The sequence below is a fragment of the Amblyomma mixtum genome, chromosome 7 (genome assembly GCF_055824585.1).
Source record: "Amblyomma mixtum isolate Tamu chromosome 7, ASM5582458v1, whole genome shotgun sequence".
Classification (NCBI taxonomy): Eukaryota; Metazoa; Arthropoda; class Arachnida; order Ixodida; family Ixodidae; genus Amblyomma; species Amblyomma mixtum.
In genome coordinates this window covers 37,108,621-37,120,903 of record NC_143018.1, presented here as the reverse complement: position 1 = coordinate 37,120,903, position 12,283 = coordinate 37,108,621, and the positions used below count along the sequence as shown (strand labels likewise).

At 44.2% G+C, this 12,283-nt stretch overlaps 1 long non-coding RNA gene across 1 annotated transcript; it reads right to left on the bottom strand.

Annotated features, from left to right (window-relative positions):
• Positions 1-327: 327 nt before the first annotated feature.
• LOC149335675 (uncharacterized) lies at positions 328-11,371 on the bottom strand. Its single transcript, XR_016284495.1, has 7 exons — positions 11,352-11,371; positions 8,917-9,006; positions 6,555-6,584; positions 6,259-6,291; positions 3,743-3,802; positions 3,098-3,148; positions 328-481 (listed from the first exon to the last, which is right to left on the bottom strand). It is a non-coding gene; the product is annotated as an uncharacterized LOC149335675 (long non-coding RNA).
• Positions 11,372-12,283: the final 912 nt, after the last annotated feature.

Here is a 12,283-nt window from a genome sequence, read left to right as displayed (position 1 = left end):
TCGGCTGCCGACTATAAAACGACGTTTGGCCATTGCACGGCACTCCGCCAATGCCGCCTAGAATTAGGACTACCTGAATGTTTCACTGTACGAGACCTGCAAATTAACGGCATTCTTTTCTAAGACAGCTTGACAGCCACTTGTGGTAGGGGCCTTCACGGGACTCGGAACTTTTCAAATCCTAGTGTTCGTTCTGTCTGCTTGGTGCGTAAGAAGGTGGCTGCTACAGCTCAAGGAGTCACTGAGCTCGCCAGCACGCGTCTCTCATCTGAACTCACTTGAAAGTGCAGCACTCTCAGAAATATTTATTAATAAAACAACCCGATGCTCTGTTAAGCGAACTGTATTGTATTCATGGGTTTCGTTCCCGCAGAAGGGAGAAGATCACCCGCGGTAAAGGGTTTAGCGCATTTCGTATTGGTTCTTTTTGGCCCAGTTGCGTCTTTTCCGTGAAGACCTGTATTCTCCAGATCACGAAACACTGAAAAAAAAAATGATACGAGCGCTAAGAAAATGTGTAGAATATATACGAAATTAACCACTTAATCTATGTTATGTAAGCCATGTTTCGTTTTCTCTGCTTTCATGTTTACTCTGACCAGTGTGGACTTCGAGACCAGGATCGATCACTTAGTGTGCAATAATATGCAAGTGCGCGAGTACTCAGCTCACACCAACGAATTTTGTTTGGGATATGCTCATGGGCCAAATTCACGTGTTCTCAGGGAAGGTAGCATGAACTAATAACTATAATAACCATATTTATCTTCTCGTAACTTGGACGTGAAATCGATATACCGCTTCGAATGAAGGAATGGACAGTAATCATTCTGAGATGTGAAAATAATTTCAGTAGAAACACAAGATGAAAGCGGCGGCTGTATTGATCGTTTTGAGGCTCATTTCAATGACTGTCACTGATAATTGGCAGCCTTCTTAACAAAAGGGAGTCCACAAGACTCTTGCGATATCGTCAAATACCTTTTTTTCGTTATGTCTCTGTGTGTCAAAGAATACATATTTAGGTGCAGTCAATCCATACAGCTTAAAAGTGGTTCACCGGAGTACAGGTGCCCACAAAAGTTTTCGGAACGCTGAAATCCCTACAAAGCTGAATTTCTTTGCTACGTAGAGGCACAATCAGGCTCTCAGAAGGGCATTGTTCAGGTCGTGATGGAAAGTACGGAACGCATTAATCAGTTTGTGACTGCATGCTTAAATTGGCCAGAAATTAAGCCCTCTTGTAATTTTCGCGTACCAAAAACTTTTGCGGGCACATGTATAGATAGCCTGCAGGCATCACTGTACAACTGAAGGACGCCATTCATTTTTTCTCATGATAATGTACCGAATGCCCTTTACGCCAAGTTCTTCTAAGAAGTACGCCACATAATAACTTAATAATTACGTAAATTTTTTGCAACCCGTAGAAAAAGACGATCATATTAAATGAAAATACTACAAGCGCTTTTGCACAATTTGGAATTTGACTGCAGAGCTCTTATTGCCGTGACTCTCCTGTGTCCGCGATTCGTTCTTGGCTGGCTCTCTGGTCACTGAACTTGGCAATTGCAGTCAGTTTAAAATATCACACAAGTTCCACAAACGGCCACTCGGAGAAGACAGTGTTTCCCCCTCTCCCACTTCGGCGTGTGTTATGCCTGAGCCTGCTGTTGAACATCTGGCAGCAGCAAGCTGCTCATTTTTAATTGAAAACACTATTTTTTCATTTTCCGTCTATATTGGCATATTTTACAGTGTGGCCTTTAGAAAGAATCTGACATGTAAGTATACAGCTGGCCAATTTTTTTCTTCAGATTTCACGCGAGCGTCGTAATAACAGGGGCCCAAACCCGTAGAATGACATGAGGCGATTAAATGGGTGAAATGAAATTGGTGTGCTCGAAGTGCGTGCCACTTGAAACGTGGTTCACCACGCCGCTTTAATGAATGACACTTTACGACATTACGTATGACGAACTAAGAGAGACCTTTGAGCGATTTGGTAATCCATGAGTGTAGACATCGCCAAAAAAAGATGAGCGATTTGGTAATCCATGAGTGTAGACAGCGCAAAAAATATGAGCGAATTGGTAATTCATGAGTGTAGACAGCGCAAAAAAAGATGAGTGATTTTGTAATCCATGAGTGTAGACAGCGCAAAAAAAAGATGACCGATTTGGTAATTCATGAGTGTAGACAGCGCAAGAAAAGATGAGCGATTTGGTAATAAGTGTAGACAGTACAAAAAAGATGAGCAATTTGGTAATTCATGAGTGTAGACAGCGCAAAAAAGATGAGCGATTTGGTAATCCATGAGTGTGGACAGCGCAAAAAAATGAGCGATTTGGTAAGCCATGAATGTAGAGAGCGCAAAAAATGATGAGCGATTTGGTAATTCATGAGTGTAGACAGCGCAAAAAAATAGATGATCGATTCGGTAATTGATGAGTGTAGGCAGCGCAAAAAAAAGATGAGCCATTTGGTAATTCATGAGTGTAGACAGCGCAAAAAAAGATGAGCGATTTCGTAATTCATGAGTGTAGACAGCGCAAAAAAGATGAGCGATTTGGTAATTCATGAGTGTAGACAGCGCAAAAAAAGATGAGCGATTTGGTAATCTATGAGTGTAGACAGCGCAAAAAAAGATGACCGATTTGGTAATTCATGAGTGTAGATAGAGCAAAAAAAAGATGAGCGATTTGGTAACCCATGAGCGTAGACAGCGCAAAAAAAAAAGACGTGGACGTAGGAAGAGCGCAATGCTCATCTGTGTTTTTCCTATGTCCCCGTCATTTTTGCGCTGTCTACATTCATGTATGACGGGAACATGGCACTATTAAGAATTTGACCTGCGATAGATAAGAAACCTGTTTCAACCCTTTTTTATTAGAAAACAAAAACGTCTCACAATTCTCCATCCTCTTTTCATGGACTTAAGAATTCCGTCTTATCTGTACACGTAGAGGGCGCTTTGAGTACGACTCAGTACGGCCATTTGTTATCAATTCGCAAAGGCACTGTAGATCCTCTAGTTACTGCCAAGGGGTTCATACACAGCGGTAAGAACTCATTCGAGCGACATAAGTGCACTTACGTCTAGGAGCGCAAGGAGGGCCGCCATTATCGAGAAAGCAAGGTAGGTCTTCTGTATCGAAGAAGAAAACAATGAAAGACATGCTGATCGCTCATGAGTGGCTCCAAGCAAAGGCACAGCTGTAAGGATTGAATAATTTACACATTTGATGAACTGACATAAGCATTGAAGCATTCGACAGGAGAAATAAAAGTGCGAATGTTACTGAATTTTTATGCGTTTAGATTTGTCAGTGGAAGAGGGACGCTGTTCCACTGTAACTGGGCGTAAAACGTGTTTGCCATGTTGGAAAGCTTGGTGGGACACTGTAACCGAAGTTCCACTCTCTTCAAGTAGCGTGTTTGGTTTGAATGATGCTGAAGGCTTCAGAGAGCTCAAAATTACGCGTGCTCTAAATTGTAGTCCGCTTCGAGCCGGTATGCTCTGCTCGATTCGCAGCTTATTTCACTCAAGAACCTAGATTTAGCTGGCGCAAGCACATTGGAAGTAGAGCAGAACATGACGAACCGTTTTCACGAAAATAAAACGGTAAACAAGACATATAACGTCGCACAAGTCTAAGACATCATCTTGTACACACACAGCTTTAGACTGAGCAAATGCGTTAGACTGACGGTATTATGCCAAGAAAGATCGAACACTTGCCTGGATGCTAAAAGATTCCACGCGTTCCGTCGATCGTCCACGAGCCATTGCTCTGAAAAACTGACAGACAAAGGGCATTTACACATACTATATTTGTTGCCATGATATGCACGCTGACTACATTCTTCACTGTGCCGTGAGTTGCGCGGCATGTGGTAGAAGAGAGAGCCATCCGATCTTTAAGTCACGAATATCGGTGGGAAAATAAGGTGTAAGGGCTAAGCTGTTAAAAGCAGCAGTGTTATGGCTAGAACTATTTCAGTAATCTTTCTCTGCGGTGGATTTCGGAAAAAAACTTAAGAGGAATTAATTCACGACGTTTCGGCTGGAGTACCAGCCTTTTTCGAGTGTACTTCAGCCTTCGAAACACGCAGCTTTTAAAGCGTGCGTGAGGTACAGGAATAGGGTACAGCATCATTCAGGGTCACCAGCCGCGGTGGCTCAGTGGTTAGGGCACTCGACTATTGAGCCGGAGTACCCGGGTCCGACCGAACCCGACTTCGGCGTCAGCGTTTCGATGGAGACGAAACAAGAAAAGGTGGCCGTGTGCTGCGCGATGTCATTGGACATTAAAGATTCCCAGGGTGTCGAAATTATTCCGGAGCTCTCCCCTATACGACGCCTCTTTCTTCCTTTCTTCTTCCACTCCTTCCTTTATCCCTTTCCGTACGGCGGGGTTCGGGTATCCACCGAGATATGTGAGGCAATTAGCGCGCCATTTCCTTTTCTTGAAAAACCAACCGACCAACCAGTTAACCATTCAGGGCCCGGGACACTACGGGTGGTGTCTCTGAACGCTGTGCCAGTAGTGGTTGCTCAAAATTTTGGTACGAGCTTAGTAGTGAAAACTGGCGCCAGTTCGAGGTTAGCCAGTGGGAGAATATATAAACGAGCGATATGTATATGATTGTCTGAACGGCGGTACTCAGCTTGCCGTGTGCATCCTTTGGCAGCTTTATCACGGTACCTTAGTTTTCTTGGCATCGCTGAAATTTTCTGTAATCGCTGGAATGTCTGGAATTTTCACAATAGCACTCTGCCACGTTTTCTCGTAATGAGACTAGTACAGCTTTCGCATTGAAAGGTAGTAGTACTAACTGCCGTGGTCACTGCCTTTTGATGGCCTTCGCTATCTTCTTATTACCTCCTGAGAATGGGTAGTACCCGTTACTACCTTCACTAGAAAGTGACAGAAGCCAACAGCCACAGAAACAGAAAGGAGAAAGTGTACAATAGCATGCGTGACCGGAATATTTGAGTACTGATAACTGCAACACACCTGCCAGCATCGCTGCCTGATGCAAGTTGTGTGTTTTAACGCGAGAGTGCGAATTAGTACTCTCATGTTGGAAGAAATTGCCCGGCGTTGGCTGGCTTTGGAAGCCTCGCAGCTGGAGTGACCTGAATACACAGATGTAATCTGGCGTCTTGAGGGAGAACGGGAAGAGAAGGCTCGGCCCCGGGAATCTCAGGAGAAACAACCTGGGGGACGATTTATATCACGTGACCATGTGGCTTCTTTACAACCTTCCCACCAGATTGTGAGCAACCTGATCACCATGGCAGGTGGCAGTGAATTTAATGATTGGCTGCGAGATGTGTCTCGGCAAAAGCCCCAACGCTGGCAGCACCTGCCATTGCAAGGTGGTGGCGCATCGGTTAACCGCTAGAAATAGCTAAACCCAGCCACAACGATAGCAACCATGGTTAACCGCTGCACCACAGCGCCAGGAGCAGACACTGGCAACCTCACGAGAGCGAGTCATCAAGAGGGTGTCCTTACCCTCACCTTATGCGAATTTCATTCAGTGAGGCTAGGGTGACAGCGAATCAGCGTCCAAAAATTTGTGAGGGCGCGGTTGAGGGAGGGCAGAGGTGGTGAGGTGAGGGTGATGATTGTAAAGATGCACGGGTTGAGGATGACGCTGTGTCCCAGTTAGTGCCTATGATATAAGAAGACGCATGAATGCACGGACGACGCCTAAACTGAAAATTACGGCGGTAACTTAATTAGACCAACGTTCTTTGAATGCCGAAACATTGTTCCTTGTGTTTGTTTACCTAAATTTTAATTTTTTTCTCTTCCCTTTTAAACCGTGCATGTACTCACTAGGGTGCAGTCGTAAGGTATGCTAGGAGTTCTATATGCTAGGAGTTCATCTTTGTTCGCCAAGAAGCGACGTAGTTTTTAGGTCTATGCTGGCCAACCAGCGTGTATGTGCGTATATATATATATATATATATATATATATATATATATATATATATATATATATATATATATATGGGTTGCGAAAGCGTGAAGTACTAGACTGCTTATAAGAATATATAGCGAAGTATACGCTTCGTTGAGTTGAATAAATATGTTTCCTTTAACGAAGCGTATACTTCGCTATATATATATATATATATATATATATATATATAGCAGTTACTGAGATCTGAAGATACGTAACGTGCTCATTTGAAAACAAACGTGGATTACTTTCGCAACACAGCCCCAGAAGGTCACTTACTTGTAGGACGTGGAGTTCAAGCAGCCGACGGCCCTAAATAAAAATAGAAAGTGACAACAGAATGAGGGTCAGGAGAAAAAAAGTCGCAGTATCAAACAGCGGTTTGTTTCTAAATTTGTTGTGCTGTAGTAGGCATGCATTGAAGATGACGGAAAGGAGATGCGTTAAGTTACATCACAGTTTTTTAAGAAAACAAACAATCAGCGCACCTTTTTGCCAGTGGCATTAAGCAAACAGCGAGATCGTTATACATTGTAAGTAGATCAAAGTCCTGAAGCTGTGAAATGAGCACTTACACGTTGATATAGTTTATGTTCGCTTATCAGCTGAAAAGACAGAAGTTTTCGGTTTTCAGGCAACCAATACGAATTCGACTCGAAAAGTTAATCACCCCAAAATACATAAACGAATACATTAGTTGTTTACTAGAATCTAATATACAATAACTTTGTCTTTGCAAAAGTAAGGAGTGCTTGTGCGAGGTTCATGGCAGGGGGGGGGGGGGGGGGCACTGTATGAATATTTGCAATGTATTCTTTGACGGGAGCACACGACTGTTTTCGCGTTGTCTCTCCTCCTCAAAGCATCTACTGCCGATAAACCCAACACATTAGCGAAGTGCTAAAGTCGTTTGGATAATTCGACGGGATGTCCACTAGTTGGCCAAGTGCGACTGCGGTAAGTAATAGGCAGTGTTCTGAACGTTCAAAAACTCGACACAAGCATCTTCGTTTTCCATGCTATTGTAGGGGACACCATGTATGACCGTACCAAGATCTACTAGATCTCTACGGTGTGGCTGTCGACAAGTGACTTCACGCACAAATGCTGCCTTACATGCGACATTAAGTTACGGCCAGTCATGCCGTGCCGAACTGGCGTGAAATGTGTCCGTGTGAGAGGATGCGTCGGAAAGACAAATATGACTTGTGAGAAAAGAGATGAATTGCGAAAGGCACCCTCGGAGGGAACTGCGCCATTTTAGGACGTTAGCTGTTCTCAGGTCGTTCCTTGAAAATGTGTCCTCGGTGGTGCCGCTTCACACGTATAGCTCTTCAGGAAAGCTCCGGACTTCGAATTTTGATGGGTGTACCGACTGTTAAAAATGCATGTCCCAATAACCAGCCGAGAATTTCTAGAATACCAGACGGAGGCACTAACCCTCTGGTATATAAACTTAACATATCTCCATTTGTTCACTACCACAGGCCAGGTAACAGGCCAGGTGATTTGCGTGAAAAATTCTTAACCTTTCTGTGAGACTTTGTTTTGGCAATAATTATGCATTCAAAGTAAGAAAGAAGGAAACCGAACGCGGGTCCGCGCAGCGAGTCAGGTCGTTGTGAGAGCGACTTCAAAAGACAGTACCCAATAGTCCGCGGTTTTGTGGTTAACTGTCGTGCTCACTGATGCGTTCAAAATTTGATGGGTTGAATAGCAAGACCGGATGCCAAACAAGCGGATTGAGGCTGCACTCGCTCTACCCACTGCAAGTCCGACTCCTGCATGCAGAATTGTGGCTTCCCCTCGTAATTTGTATCCTTCAATTCTGCGGCAATTCGGCGGACCTTCGCGCAACTTTAGGTACTTATACAGCAGCTCTATTAGTAAGGACGTGCAGCGCTGTCTGTCTGCATGTGCTGTCGTTTAAGCTTCGGAGAAATGCATGCGCACGACTCACGGGTCGACACTACTCGCCCATCTACGGACCAGCCAGGCGGCGAGAGCCAGTGTACGGAGACGGCCCCGTCGTGATCCTCCGGTTTTTGGACTATTGAAGTGCCTGGTGAACAAATTGTGTTCTGTTTTCTAAGCTTCCCTCATGCATTACTGCGCTTTAGGTGCAAGATCTCTGTTTTATTGCAGGCTCTGACTTTTGTTACCTTGCATGTGTTGCATTGCATTTTAGATACCTTGTATGTGTGTTGGTTCCAGGTAGTAGAAATTTTTCTGTATCGTCTCTTTGCTGTAAAAGATTGTTTCGTTTGTGAATATTTGGCTCCGACCCTTCCTCCGGCTTTAGAGAGGCGAAAGCTGGACATCGAACGACCACCATTCCTTGTCACTTGGTAGCTGATCTCTGGTTAAGCTTGCTACGCTCAGTCGAAGGCATCTCCTTAGAGACCGATGCCGTTACCTCCACAGCTCTAAGGGTGTCTGGGAGTGCAGGCAGACAAATGCGCACAGGTGACGATCTGGTAACGCAGGGCATTGGAACATTGCTTAACTGCTGCACCACTGTGCCAGGAGTGGTATGAGGGCTCACAGGGATCTATTGATCTTAAATAAAGAATTAACAGTTGTGCATATATTGGCATTAACGAAATAAAGCTACCGCGTCATATCCTTAAGGCAGAACTTAGGTATCCCCTCCAACTTTAGTTTTTCACTACAAACGCATCTCAGTGTCACAAGCCACAAACTATACGAATATCTGTGCCTCATAATAATCACAGCCTTCTGCTGTGGGCTTTGGAAACACTGACAATTTATTTCAGCGCTTTCAATTACGGATTCCTGATTGTCATCATCCCCGGCTGCTCTGCTCACCGGGCTCAGCTGCCTCCGCAAGCAAAAAAATAAAGGCTACTTGCTACTTTAAAACGGACTCTAAGGGCCCAGCAGACTCGAGATGACTACTGAATAGCAACCACTCACCCCAAAAGCAGAAAGTATGGCCACGATTGCGAGCACCACTACTCGTAATTTACCGACTACGATGAACTTTTCCACAAGGTCCTTGTTTTTCTGAAAAGAAAGTGGTACAGGATTTACAAATAACCAAAATGAACCTACTCCATGCGCTGCTGTGCAATATACAAGTTTCAGTTTTGAATCTTTTGATAATTTTCTAATGGTGAAGAAGATTTCGAGGAAAACAATTAATTAGTAAGTGCATGGTTGGAGCTCCTACGATTTCTCGCGAAAGCACTGCTGCTGTACACAGCCCCCCCCCCCCCCCCCCCCCCCCCCCCATTAGTACGGTGTTGTGAGACGAAGCGCCTAGCCCACAGTGTATTCGTACACCGTGTGCCTAGCACAAGCGAGAAGCATGAACACTCCACCTGCACCCTCTAAAAAAAAATTGTCACGTGAAGTGTAGGCTTAAAGTAAAAGCATTCTTCAGAGTAAAACCTTTTTAAGTAATCGTGAAGTGCGACTCCAAATGCTTTCTTAGAAATGTAGTGTCATATTTCTGTCTATTCCGTAATTTTTCACAGAGAAAGGAGTTATAGCTTTGGTCCAATGTTTAGGGGAATCCCCGAGGTTTAGTATATTTGTAATGAGGGAGTAATTATAGGAAAAGAAGGAGTTATAGCTTTAGCACAGTTGTAGCACAGCCATGCAGTTGTGAATTAGACTATGCAATCTACAGTGTCAGTCGCGAGACTAATTATTTATTGAAGTAATTTAACAAAATAACATTGAAGATTTTAATTTATCTATTTTTTTAAAATTAAATTCGATTACATTGCCACCGGCCAACCATAATTTCAAAATGAAGAGATAGACATTCCACTCTTCAAATTTAGGGCAGACGCGGCAGACAGTTAATGTAAGAGGAAGGAAACAAGCCAAAGATGGCTAGATTTAATTTCCTCGATTCGCATTAGCATGGTTAGCCTTTTTCCTAAGGTTGACGATGTAGATTCCGGGGCAAAATGGAGAACTAAATAGCTAAATCCATTGATATAGGAGCTTTCGCTGATTAGTTCAATAAGCTGTCAAGCTTAGTTGTATAAATACTTAATTGGGAAAAAGAGCATATTGTCTTTCCTTTTTGTACAAGAGGTGCTCTGATGAGCACATCGTGCCCAACAAATTTACACGACGTGTTCTCCTCATAAAAAAATCACGAGCCAAGAATGCGACTGATGAGTTACGAAAGCGTTGTGATTTTGGCTTAGATTTCTTGAGTGCTGTCCGGTGGTTCACGTCCTCAGCTACTAGCCTTTCTTTTAAGGCCCAATTGCATATGCTCGTTAGCGTTTGGAAGCGGAACTCCCAGGGTGCGATGGGAGTCATATGCCGGGCTTCTTCTAGCAAGTCAGTTGCCTTACTTTGCGTCTGCAGGGCTGTAAATAAACTTTTCTGCTGTTAGTTTGCTTTGGAGGGACCGGCACCCAAAAGGTCGTGCTTCGTCGAATGCGAGCAAGGACGCAAACTCACTTCTTTGCAGCTATTCAAACAAGCACAGTGAGTTTAAAACCTACAAGGCACAGGTGTCAGCAGGACCCGCCTTGGTTGCATGCTGACATTCACTGCCGCCTTGACATCCCAGCTTTACGCACAAAACGATCACTGCCTCTGGCCAAAGTCAAAACTTTGGTTGTTGAACATCTGAACACCTCTACTGGGCCGCCCGCAAAAGTTAAACTATTTGCTCGGTGAGCACGTATGCGCATTCCTGTTCAACCGAATTTTTAGTGCCTGGCATTTAAATATCTTGCGTATCTTGCGTTCGGCGCCTGCATGGCAATGAGCAGCAGCGGCTGCTGCCGATTGATTATCAGTCACTGTTGGCAGCAGTTAGGCTGTCCGATAACAGCCCAAAATATGACAGTCAACAGTCGAGTGCCTTTAAGCAGACTCAAAGCCAAAGCAGGTATAGCTCAGCTTATATAGGTGTGAGAGGGACGACAAAAAATGCACGCAGTTACTCTGCGTGCTGGAAATTTTTTCTGGTCATATACCACCACCAAAAATGCAGTAGCGAGCACTTTCCAGGTTCACACTCAACAATTCTGGACGCAAGCGTTCTTGAACGGTAAGGAGTTTATCAACGCACTTTTTTAAGATTACACTATAACATTCAATATATGCTCAGATCTTCTGTAGGCAGGCTCACAATTTTTTGCTGCTATTAACGCTTTTTGCTGCCGTTAAAAGCGTTTAACATTAGATTTTATGTCAGTCTTAACGCACGATGCGAGCGATGGAACTGTTTTTGGAAACAGATTTTGCTGTGTATCAGAAGAATGGATCGTTATCTTCAATATTTCCATATCAATACCTAAAAGTTTTCCAGTATTTAAAATTCTTCTTCAAGAATGTTGGACCTGTCGTTACAGTAATAAGCGACAAATCCTTACGCTTCTGCTGCCTTGGAGAAGAATCAGTGAAGCGACTGCCGAGGCACCGAAGAAGACGCCTCCTAGGATGGTGAAGGTGCTAAGTCCTGAAGAAGAAAGATGTTTCCACCATATATTTCAGTTTTGTTAGCAGCCAGAGAGGCACCATAGAACCCCCTGCGTAATCCAAGCTAGCCTAGAAAACCTGGAGTCGAAGCATTATGGCGTCAAAACAGAGTCAGTGCTGGCGCTTACGAGATAAAGGTTTAACTGCGCGAAAGGGTTAGGACACAAGGAAGACACAATGTGTCTCCCTTGTGTCCTAACCCTTTCGCGCAGTTAAACCTTTATTTCAGAAATGAACCAACTAGCCCGGCAAATCCTTTTGCTTACGAGAGTCGCATTCGTTTAGCTCGCCAATGTCACTTTCGTTGGTGCTCTTGCTTCGGATGGTAAAAAATGGCTGGGGTTCAACGTGACTTGAACCTAGTTATACGAGTGAAAGCTGTGTTAAGAATGGTCTCTACTGTCGCAAATCAAATGTCAAGGTCGAAGGCCAAGGTCAGGTACCCAATGGTCATAGTCTTATGATTACGTGGTCAGACTACCATAGCTTGGACATTACCACCTCACAGTTAAGTTTAGTCTAACCTTGTGGGGCATTGAAGGTCATTATCTCTGCGGCATCGAAATCGGAAGTTGTATCCCGAGAGTAGAGCTTACCTCGAGAAAAACAGAAGCAATGGCCGGCGTAGTGTTCGGGCGTTCAGAAAAAGTATACTATGAAAGGACCGCTCACGCTCATTTTCTGTTCGTTTCACAGACCAGAAACTACCGGCTATAAACACCGCTATCACACGGCTACCAAGCGTGGATCGCCAGTATGTGGGGTAAGAGTGCTTTTCGCATTTACTATTTTGCGTCGAGAACGTGGCCAAAATACCGGCAACCAA